Raw genomic sequence first — 10,581 nt, forward strand, 5'->3', positions numbered from 1 at the left:
TGTCATGGTGGACCCAGCGTGCCAGTACACTGAAAGGCGGAGAAGGAAAACAGATGTTGTGTAATACAGGCATTGCCATATTTTTTTCTGATTTGCCAGTTTTATATTACATGAATGTTATGTCAACACATCCGTTACACAAATAAGAGCAAATATATCACAGTTTTGTTTTAATACGTACTGCCAGTGAGATTGCTCAGAGAGTAAACCACTTATCACACAAGCCGAATAAGCTGAGCTTGGCTACAAAACTTGTCCTCTGACATATGTGCCCTGTCGTACACACATGCACAGTAATAATAAGTAAACATTAGAAAGAAACAAGCGAGACATTGCCCTAAGAACATACATCATGGGGCGAGGGGGCAGAGAGCTTGACTCACACACAGGCCCTGGTTCCGTACTTTAGCGCCACAGAAAAGGAACGTTCACTGCAGAGTATTAGAGTGGCATCTTGTTTCGACAATAGACTTGCAGTGGTGACCGCATCCTAGGGGCTTGGCTTCAGGTGTGCAAATGTGACCCCTTATAAGGAAGAGGAGGGGCTGGCAGAGAACTCCGGAAGAGCAGAGACTGCATCTCCAGGAGCAGGAAGGCACAGCGGCCATTTACTATTAATTGCGTAAGTTCTTCCCTGATAAATACCTGTTCATAGTTTAACTTGGCTCTCATGGACTCATTTAAACCCCACCTTCAGGCGTCAGGGAAGGGCAGGCATGAAGATGGTGATGACAGAGCTTGGTAGATTTTGATTGCTGGCTAAGAAATGATCCCAAAAGTTAGAAGCCCCAAACAACAGACATTGATTCTCGCACATGTGGCATAAGGGCAAGGACTCGGGATTTAGCTGTGGGTTCAGCTCTGGGGCCTTTCGGAGTCTGTGGCCCAGCAGTTGAGGAGACACCATCTGAGGCTTGGATGTGATGGGATGATTGGTTCTGAGATGCCCCGTGGGCTGGCTGTGGCCAGAAGCCTGAGTTCCTTGCCATGTGGGCAACAGTGGTGACTCTGAGGATGTCCTCACCTGTGAGGACAGGCCGTCTAGAGAGGGGGCAGCGGGCAGGGAACCTCGGCGCCTTTTATGACCTAGTCTTCAGAAGTGTACAGGTCACTTCTGCCTTTTTTATATTCATTATAAATGGCACTAAGTAAGCCCATACGCAGGAGAAGGAGCACACTTTTGAAGAGACTTTTGGATCTGTGCTTGTATTTTGCTGCAGTAGATACAGTTCACCTCCTGGGGGAAGAGGTTGCCCACTCAAGTTGGCATGCATTTATCACATGCTGCTGTTGGAAAAGAGGTGGCAGGAAAAGGTTCCAGCTTTATTTCAGTGGTAGAACAACCACTGAAGCAAATTATCTAACCAGCTCATTGCCTCAGTTTCCCCCTCTGGTAAGGAGATGGTTGAATTAGCCGATCCCAATACGCAATCTTTGTCCAGACATAAAATTATTTAAAACAAGAAAGTGAAATGTCTTTTAAAATATTTATTTTAGTGTGCATGTGCGCATGTGTACAGGAACGTATGTATGAGTACCAGAGAAGCTGAAGAGGGTGTGAGGTCCCCTGACGTCAGCTGCCTTGGGTGCTGGGAGCTGAACCTGGGCTCTCTGGAAGATCTGTAAGGGTTCTTAACAGCTGTGCCATCTCTCTAGACGCATTTTATGTTTGTTTTTTTTTTAAGACTCATTAGAGGAGTAGCTCAAGTATCCATTAACATATAAGTGGGTAATAAAGCACGGTGTATACATAATAGAATGTTTCCCAGTCACAAAAAGAAGTGCTGTTTTCATACATTCAAAAATTTTGATTAACTTTGAAAGCATTGTGATAAGTAAAAGACACTGGACATGGAGGACAATAGTGCATAATTCCACGTGAGGAATTATTAAAAGCAAGAGCATACAGGGTCAGTGAGATGGGCCAGTAGGCAAAGGTGCTTGCTGCTGAGTCTGGCGACAGAAGTCTCACACAGTGAAGAAGAAGAAGAAAACTCCATCGTTCGCCCTCCCTGTGCCAGGGCACACGCTAAAAAAAAGAAAAAAGGGGGGGGGTAATGTAATACCCAAGTATAACATGGAAAGACCCGAGTAAAGATACCACTTGGGGAAACAGAGACTGGGAAGATGTTGTTCATTGGGGACAGAGTGTCTGAAGTCTGCATAGCCTAGCCTTGTGATTTCCTAAGGGTGAATGCAGTCAACCAGGTGGCAGGAGACACATTGCTCTCACCTTTGCCCAGTTGCCATGAAAGCCACCCAGGATGGTACAGACACGCAGGAAGGAAGGACACTGCACTCCCTTGGTTTCAGGATGTATGGCCGTTGGGACATCAGAGGGCGGCTTGCAGGCCAATGAGGGAGTCCAGTTCATCTTAACATTTTCCAGTTTGTTTTTCACCTCCATGAGACAACTGTTAATACAAAGACCTTTGACTATGCACACTTTGACTCGTGACAGAAACCGCTAGTGTGGTTTGGAAGGGTTATAGGGACTGAATGAAAGCATTCCTTTGGATTTATGGCATGTAGCTGGTAGGACTGTGTGCCACCGCCAGCCAGGTCCTCCTCTATGTATCCTGTAGTGTCCAATCACCACGGCCCACAGGTCCAGCCCCACTGTTCCTAAGGACAGCCAGCACCCCTGAAGTTTCCCAGAGTGCCCAGGCCACTGCTGCCACTCTTCCAGACCCACTCACTGTGAGAAGACAATATGGAACTTTCCCCTAAAGTCACATGCTCACTCTGTAAATGCTTTCAAGTAGTGCCTTCACCACGAGAAAGGGGAAGTAATGATAGAAACACAATGAATACAAATTGCTCTTAAATGTTAGCTCAGAATTATTTCCAGCCTGGAAGAAAGAACTGAAATGTGAATAAACTCTCACCCAGCGAGCTGGGGTTACTGATGCCAAGACTGTGACTTGGCAGCACTGCCTGAAGGCAAGTGACAATTGCCAGGGTGCACAGGCAGCCTAGAGTAGGGAGAGAGGACTTCTGCCGACTACCAGATATGGGGTCGATATGAAAAGTGCTGCAGAATGAAAGAACATTAAAAGCAAACCACCCAATCAATAAATGGGCTAATAAACTGAATGGAGTATTCTCAGAAGAATCAATACCAGTGGTGGGGAGATGGCATATTAGCCAAGTGCACTTGCAGTCAAGCCTGGGGGCCTGATTTCAAGTCTCCAGTATCCACATAGAGACCCAGGTAAGGCTGCCCCTTTCTGCAGCCTTCATTCTGTGGGCAGTGGAGACTGTGGTTTCTAGGGCTCATTGGCTGCCAGCCTCACTCCAGGTTCAGTGAGAGATCCTGTCTCAAGGGAGCAGGGCAGAGAGAGGGGGGAGGAGAGAGAGAGAGAGAGAGAGAGAGAGAGAGAGAGAGAGAGAGAGAGAGAGAGAGAGAGAGAGAATATAAACTAACCAATGAATACTTTTAAAAGTGTTCGGCATCCTCAATCATCAGAGAAGACAGATCTTGTCTGGCTGGCACAGTAGCACAAGCCTTTAATCCTAGTACTGGGAAGGCAGAGGCTGGCAGACGCCTGCGAGTTCTAGATTAGGCTAGCCAAGGCTAGATGATGAGACCTTATCTCAAAAACCTAAAGCTGAGATTCCGTCTCACTCCAGTTAGAATGGCTGTCGTCAAGTTAACAAATGACAAATACTGAAGAGGACACGAGGATAGAGGAGCCCTCATACACCTCTACTGGGAGCATAAGCTGGTGTAGCCATGAAGATTCAGGTTTCCCTGCTTCTGCAAGTAGAATACCATTGCCCCGGCCTTGTCACTCCTGGGTATAAGCCTGCAGGACCCCACATCAACAAACCATGCAGGGAGTTTACTCAGCCACTGTAGTAGCTCCATGAAACTCCCTGCTCCCAGGACGTAGGCGTCTAGAGACAGGGTTATCCGTGAAAGCTTTGTTTATCCCAGCTGGAAAGATTTCAGGGTCTTCATCAGAGCAGGGCAAACCTTTACGCCCTCCAGCCCCCTCAGAGCAGAGACTTTACCATTTTACCCTGGGATCTCCTCCAACAGGTCAGCTCATGACTTCAAACCCTTGTATAGTCTCCAGACTGGATGTGTTCAGATTTTCCCCTTCATCTTCCAGGCTTCTCCTCAGAGTTTCGCCTTTCACTGGCTCCTGCTGTATGTCAGATGCTTTCCTGCCTGACCTTCCCTGCAGGGTACTGGCTTTGGAATTTATGCCCGGTGCTGAGACACTTCTTGCAAAGTCAAGGGCAAGCCATCAAGGGCAAACAGTATGTTTCCTGGCATCTTTTAGTTATCAACCCCTGTCTGTAGACTTTTCTCCTGCCACAGGGTAGTGGGTGGCTCGGGAGACTATAAATGACAGAGATAAACTACTGGTACCTTAAGTAAAGTGAATTTTGGGGGGAAAGTAAAGGCAGGCATCTTGGTAAAACATGTAAGATACTAATTATGTTTATCAAAATTTTTTAAGTGATTCTTCTATTTTCCTCTCAGCTGTCCTCAGAAATCAAGAAAATGGCTCCATATTAACATTTACCATATAAATTATCTAGTGATGTCTAATGATCTACCACAATACTACATCTAAAACCAGAAAACACATACTGTCTCCCAGTGTCTGAGGGCCAATAACTGAGGTATGGCTTGTCTCAGGGACTCTCATGAGTTAGGCATCTGGACTGGAGGTGTGGCTTGGATGAATAGGGTGCTAGTGAGAGTTCTCATGATGGGAACTACAAGTACTCATATCTTAACCTCTTAGAAATGATATCCTACAGCCAGGCGGAGGTGGTGGTGCACATCTTTAATCCCAGCACTCCAGTGGCAGAGGCAGAGGAAAAGGCAGGCAGATCTCTGAGTTTGAGGCCAGTCTGGTCTACAGAGCAATTTTCAGGATGGCCAGGGCCACACAGAGAAACCCTGTCTCAAAACAAGCAAACAAACAAAAAAACAAGAAAAAGCATTAAAAAAAATATGAACTCTACTCCACAAGGCTCAGGTATTGGTTCCTACCTGGTAGATTAACCCTTTGAGAGAGTCATAATTTGTTGACATTTGGGAAGGCCATGGACACTTTCCTAAGAAGGGCCTGTTTTTAGGAAGTAAGTTACTTGAAACAAAACCATGTGGGATGACCCGTGTGTGTGTGTGTGTGTGTGTGTGTGTGTGTGTGTGTGTGTGTGTGTTCTTCTGTTCCTCCTTTCCTTTTTCCCTTCTTCCCTTCCTCTCTCCCTCCTCCCTTCCCTTCCTCCCTTCCTCCTTCTGTTCCTTTTTTCTTCTGCCCGGTTGCTGTGAGGCAAGCAGTCTCTATCCTATTCCTATACTCCTCTGCAGTAATTTTCTTCCTCACCACAGGCCCAGAAACAATGGGGCCAGCCAAACAGGGAGCAAAACCACCGAAGCCATGAGCTGAAGCACACCTTCCTTCCTTCAAACTTTCTGTCAGGCGTCTGTCACAGCAGTGAAGCAGTTAGCTGGCACATGCCTTTCATAGCTGTTTGTTAGAAGTCTGCTACTGAACCCAGAACCTGCTCAGGGCGGGTTTCCTCAAAGGTGTGAGCATCAGAAGGCAGGAAGGCGTGAATATCAGAAGGCAGGAAGGCGTGAATATCAGAAGGCAGGAAGGCGTGAATATCAGAAGGCAGGAAGGCGTGAATATCAGAAGGCAGGAAGGTATGAATATCAGAAGGCAGGAAGGTGTGAATATCAGAAGGCAGGAAGGTGTGAACATCAGAAGGCAGGAAGGTGTAAACATCAGAAGGCAGGAAGGTGTGAGCCTCAGAAGGCAGGAAGGTGTGAGCATCAGAAGGCAGGAAGGTGTGAATATCAGAAAGCAGGAAGGTGTGAACATCAGAAGGCAGGAAGGTGTGAATATCAGAAGGCAGGAAGGTGTGAATATCAGAAGGCAGGAAGGCGTGAGCATCAGAAGGCAGGAAGGTGTGAGTCTTAGAAGGCAGGAAGGTATGAATATCAGAAGGCAGGAAGGCATGAGCATCAGAAGGCAGGAAGGTATAAACATCAGAAGTCAGGAAGGTGTGAGCCTCAGAAGGCAGGAAGGTGTGAGCATCAGATGGCAGGAAGGTATGAGCCTCAGAAGGCAGGAAGGTGTGAATATCAGAAGGCAGGAAGGTGTGAACATCAGAAGGCAGGAAGGTGTGAACATCAGAAGTCAGGAAGGTGTGAATATCAGAAGGCAGGAAGGCGTGAGCATCAGAAGGCAGGAAGGTGTGAGCATCAGAAGGCAGGAATCACTAGGACTCACCTGGGGACTGGGGACTATGCCCTGCTCCCACCAAATCACCTTCTCCAGTCTGTCTTACTGCTGTTCTCTCCTACTGCTCTCTCCCTGCCCTGCCCCAAGTTCAGAATACATTTATGAAGAGAACAAGTCACTGTTTCCATCACTTTATCCTATCACCGAGAAAATGGCCTTCAGTCATAAGTTCATGAAGCTGGGTGTGTTGCTCATAGAACCATGGAGACTCAGCAGTATGGGCAAAGATGACTTCGAAAGAAGCTGAGCCAGTGTTACAGTGCTGGAGGGTGATGTTCAGGGTTAGGAAGAGACTTCCAGAAGTCTGGGCTGGAGAGAACACTTCTGCAGAACAGGACTTGAAGCTGGGGGCTCTACCCTATTGCACCTTAGTAGCCTACACTGGAGCTCAAAAACATGGAACCCCAAAGTTACCTCCCCCTAGCATGCTGACTCCTTTGAGCTGAAGTGAAGGGGCTCCAAAGCAGGACCTCTCTCTTTCTCTGCCTCGTTTCTACCTTCCATCTCTCCACAAACAATCTGACTGTGTTTGTCGATTGAATGTCTATTCAGCTGTCTGGTCTTCCTCAAGCCTAACCACACGAATGAACAGCTTTCTGTGAGCCATGGGACTTGTTTCCGAAGACGCCACTTTCCCATAAAACTACATTTAAATCAATTTGCTGTGTTTTTTCCTTTGTTGTCTCTTGAAGACTCAGACCTGAACAGTCTTAACTCGGGATTGTGCTGGGCCCAGATGGTCACAGAGGTCAAACTAGTCTTGATAAGTATCCCCTCAGGCTCCCTTAGAAACTTCCAAAGCTCTTCTGGCTCTGAGATTCAACATACTGCCTTCTGCTGAGCTCTTGGCAATTCCCTCTGCTGGCTCTAATCAGTCCTTACCTCCGTCTTGGCTGGGACACATGGAAGGTATAACTCCTCTTTCTGGGATGGCAGAGGCACTTGCTTGTTCCCCTGTCTGATATCTAATCTCCTATGTTAGTGCTTGGGGAAGCAAAAGTTGTCATAACATAGTGTTGGCCGATGAGCCCCGCCCCCTTTTATGCAAAGTGTCCTTGTACAAATATTCTGCCATTATTAGACCAGGACTCACCTTCCCTCTGGTTCTGCTCAGCCTCTGATGCTGTAAATATATAGGAAGATAAAGCAATGATGTTGGAGCTCTCTCTCTCTCTCTCTCTGTGTGTGTGTGTGTGTGTGTGTGTAAATCCCTTCACTAAGAAGGATCTGACAGAAACTAGAGCAGTCACTAGCAAAGGAGAGACAACTGACAGGACACAAAGGGCTTTTTTCAAAGGAGGTGATTTGAATATCAAAGGTAGAAGAAAGGCCTTCAGGAAACTGATGAAAGTCTTGGATTTTTTTTTTTTTTTTGCAAAACATTTCTCTTTATCTTCCTGTCTTTGAATGTAAAATAAAGGAAGCCATTTAATAGCACCGAACAGCTAATGCCCCAAAAATGGACCCTTTTTTTTTTTTTTTTTTTTTTTTTGCAGGCTAAGAATGAATACATGCATCTCTATGCCTCCCACATCCACTTTATAAAGCACATAGAAATTATTTTTCTGATTTGTTTGAAGCTTGGCTTGAAGATGAAGTTGCCCTGTGATTCCCTGACATTTTAGAGGGGCACAGACAGCGGGGTGAGGAGGTGCCAGACTGAAGGCAGAGCCGAGGAAGGAGAAGAAAAATGTTAGGTGGTAGCAGTGGCCAACAGGATGTGGACTGGAACACATCCTGTTATCTCAGGTGTCTGCTGCTGCTTCAAAGTGAGTCAAAGGTGAGCATTCTGAAGAGATGCGCTGGGGAAGCCATCCGCTGGCTGGGGAGGAGCGGGCAGCAGGAGGTCAGGAAGCAATAGAAAGATCTGTGATGGAACCTCCCAAAGATCACAACAAGCTCAGGCTATCGCTTCTTTATTTAAAAAGGGACATCCCCTCATGCAGGATTTTTGCCCTTCTGAACCCCTGCCATGTGAAGACATTTGTCACTTCCCATAGAGACAACATTTCCTTAGACACAGGACCAGCCTTCACCAGACACTAACCTGCCTGCCTGAATCTTGAACTTCCACCCTCCAAAAACATAAAGTTCCATTCATTATAAATTACTCAGGCGCTAATATTTTGTTATAACAAGAAGAGACGAAGACATAGTTGCTGCCTTGTGGGAATTCCAACATCAATTACTTCTTTTCTGTCATGGGGATTCAAACTCCCTGCCTGTTAGCAATATCCAGCTCTGATTTGGCTAATGTTCAGTTATCAATCATTCACAGATCTGTTGCCAAAACTAATGTTGACCAAACCCAGTTCTCTATTATAGGTACATGGTGCCAGCTCTGAGCCAGGTCCAAGGACAATTGCCTAACTTAATGGGATCAATGTGTCATGACTTACATTGAAGACTCTTGGCTGGATATCTACGCACATTTCTGATGTTCAGATATTCAATGGACTCCCAAAGGAATTGGGGTGGGAGTCAAGTGTCATTGTTCTGTCTGGGTCCTGGCTGCAAGTGGCCCCATGGTTGGTGGTGGTGATGGTTTTCTGAACCTTCCAGGAAAAAGATTGTACCATTAACACATACCAAGGGGTCTCTCGGGTGTCTGTTCATGATACAAAAGAGAAAGGTGGGGTTAAATGTAAGGACAGAGAGACAGAAAATTCCACTGAACCAAGGAAACAAAACTGACTATCAAGCCAGGTGACATTTTTCTGCTCTTATTTGAGTCATCTTAAAGACTATTCTGGAAGAATACCATGAGTCAAAGTGACTTCATTTGAATGCTCTCCCTTCCAACATTTGTTTGGGTTACACATTCTAATGTATTTATCTAAGTCATTCCTGCCTGTGATAGCTATCCCTGCAATCCCTACTAGGATCATGAGTTCCAAGCCAGCATAAGCTATTTCATGAGGTCATGCCTCAAAAAGAAAAAAAAAATGGAGAAAATGGAGAGGGTTTTTATCATTTTTAAAGCCATAATCTAGACAGACATTCATGGGGGGGGGCGGCTCTGGGTAAAAATAAAATAATTCTAGCTGAGATGAGCAAATGCACTAATTTTGATGTGTATCTGGGGCCTACTTTGTGTTAAACATCTTTAAACTTGCCAATCCAGAAGAAAGGAGTTGTGTGTTTACTATGGAAATCAACGAAATGATAGTTACAAGTCATAGGTTTTTATACTACAAAACAGTTTATGTTTGACTTCCATTCAGCAGCTAGATCTTGGGGCTGCAGAGATGGCTCAGCAGTTAAGAGAGCATACTACTCTTGCAGAGGACCCGAGTTCAGTCCCCAGTGCCCATATTGGACAGCTCACAATTACCTGTAACCCCAGCTCCAAGGGATCCGATACCGTCTTCTAGCCTCCATGGGTACTCCACTCACATGCACATGCCCACACACAGACACACATGGATATATATGTATGTATGTACACATACATACATACATATATATAAATCAGGATGACACAGAGATTAGCATGGTCCTTGCTCAAGGGTGACATACAAATTTATGAAGCAGTCCATATTTTAACAAATAAATAAAATAGGGGCTAGAGAGATGGTTTACTGTTTAAGAGCATTGGCTGCTTTTCCAGACATCTAGGATTTGGCTCCCAGAACCTACATAGCAGCTCACAACTGTCTGTAACTCCAGTCCCAGGGGAATCCAGCACCCTCTTCTGGCCTCTGTGGGTAACCTACACATGTGATGAGTAGACATATATGCAAGCAAAATAAGTAAAAAAAAAAATACATACACACACACACACACTCACACATATATATTTGATTGTGAGCACTTTTAACGGCTGAGCCATCTCTCCAGCCCTAAGTCTTCCTTCCTTCCTTTCTTTCTTTCTTTCTTCCTTCCTTCCTTTCTTTCTTTCTTTCTTTCTTTCTTTCTTTCTTTCTTTCTTTCTTTAATGATGGATCTTCTTGAGCCCTGAAGTTGCTGAGGCAGATGGAGTAGATGGGTTTGTGGATGTCATATATTAAATTAAATCAGAGTCATTATGTATCAAGCAATCCATAAACTGCAAGTTGGAGCACTGTGCATGCTCAGAGAGACTGTCCTGATTGCACAGGACATATAGCCTAGGAAACTGTCCTGAACACTCTCCTAATCTGTCTTTCACTTTCCACTCATTTTAGTATTCAACCCAGCAGAGGTTTTTTTTCTTTTTTTCTTTTTTCTTTTGCCATAGGCTAAGTGATGTGAGCACTGGACACAGAGCCCGGCTTCCCCAGGTTTGACCCCTGGTACACCCAGAGTATTATAGCCACATGGTCTC

General features: G+C 45.5%; 1 non-coding gene across 1 annotated transcript; it reads left to right on the forward strand.

Moving 5' to 3' along the window:
• Positions 1 to 9,713: 9,713 nt before the first annotated feature.
• LOC127221118 (U6 spliceosomal RNA) lies at positions 9,714 to 9,820 on the forward strand. Its single transcript, XR_007834424.1, has one exon. It is a non-coding gene; the product is annotated as a U6 spliceosomal RNA (small nuclear RNA).
• Positions 9,821 to 10,581: the final 761 nt, after the last annotated feature.

The sequence above is a fragment of the Phodopus roborovskii genome, unplaced genomic scaffold, assembly GCF_943737965.1.
Source record: "Phodopus roborovskii unplaced genomic scaffold, PHOROB, whole genome shotgun sequence".
Classification (NCBI taxonomy): domain Eukaryota; kingdom Metazoa; phylum Chordata; class Mammalia; order Rodentia; family Cricetidae; genus Phodopus; species Phodopus roborovskii.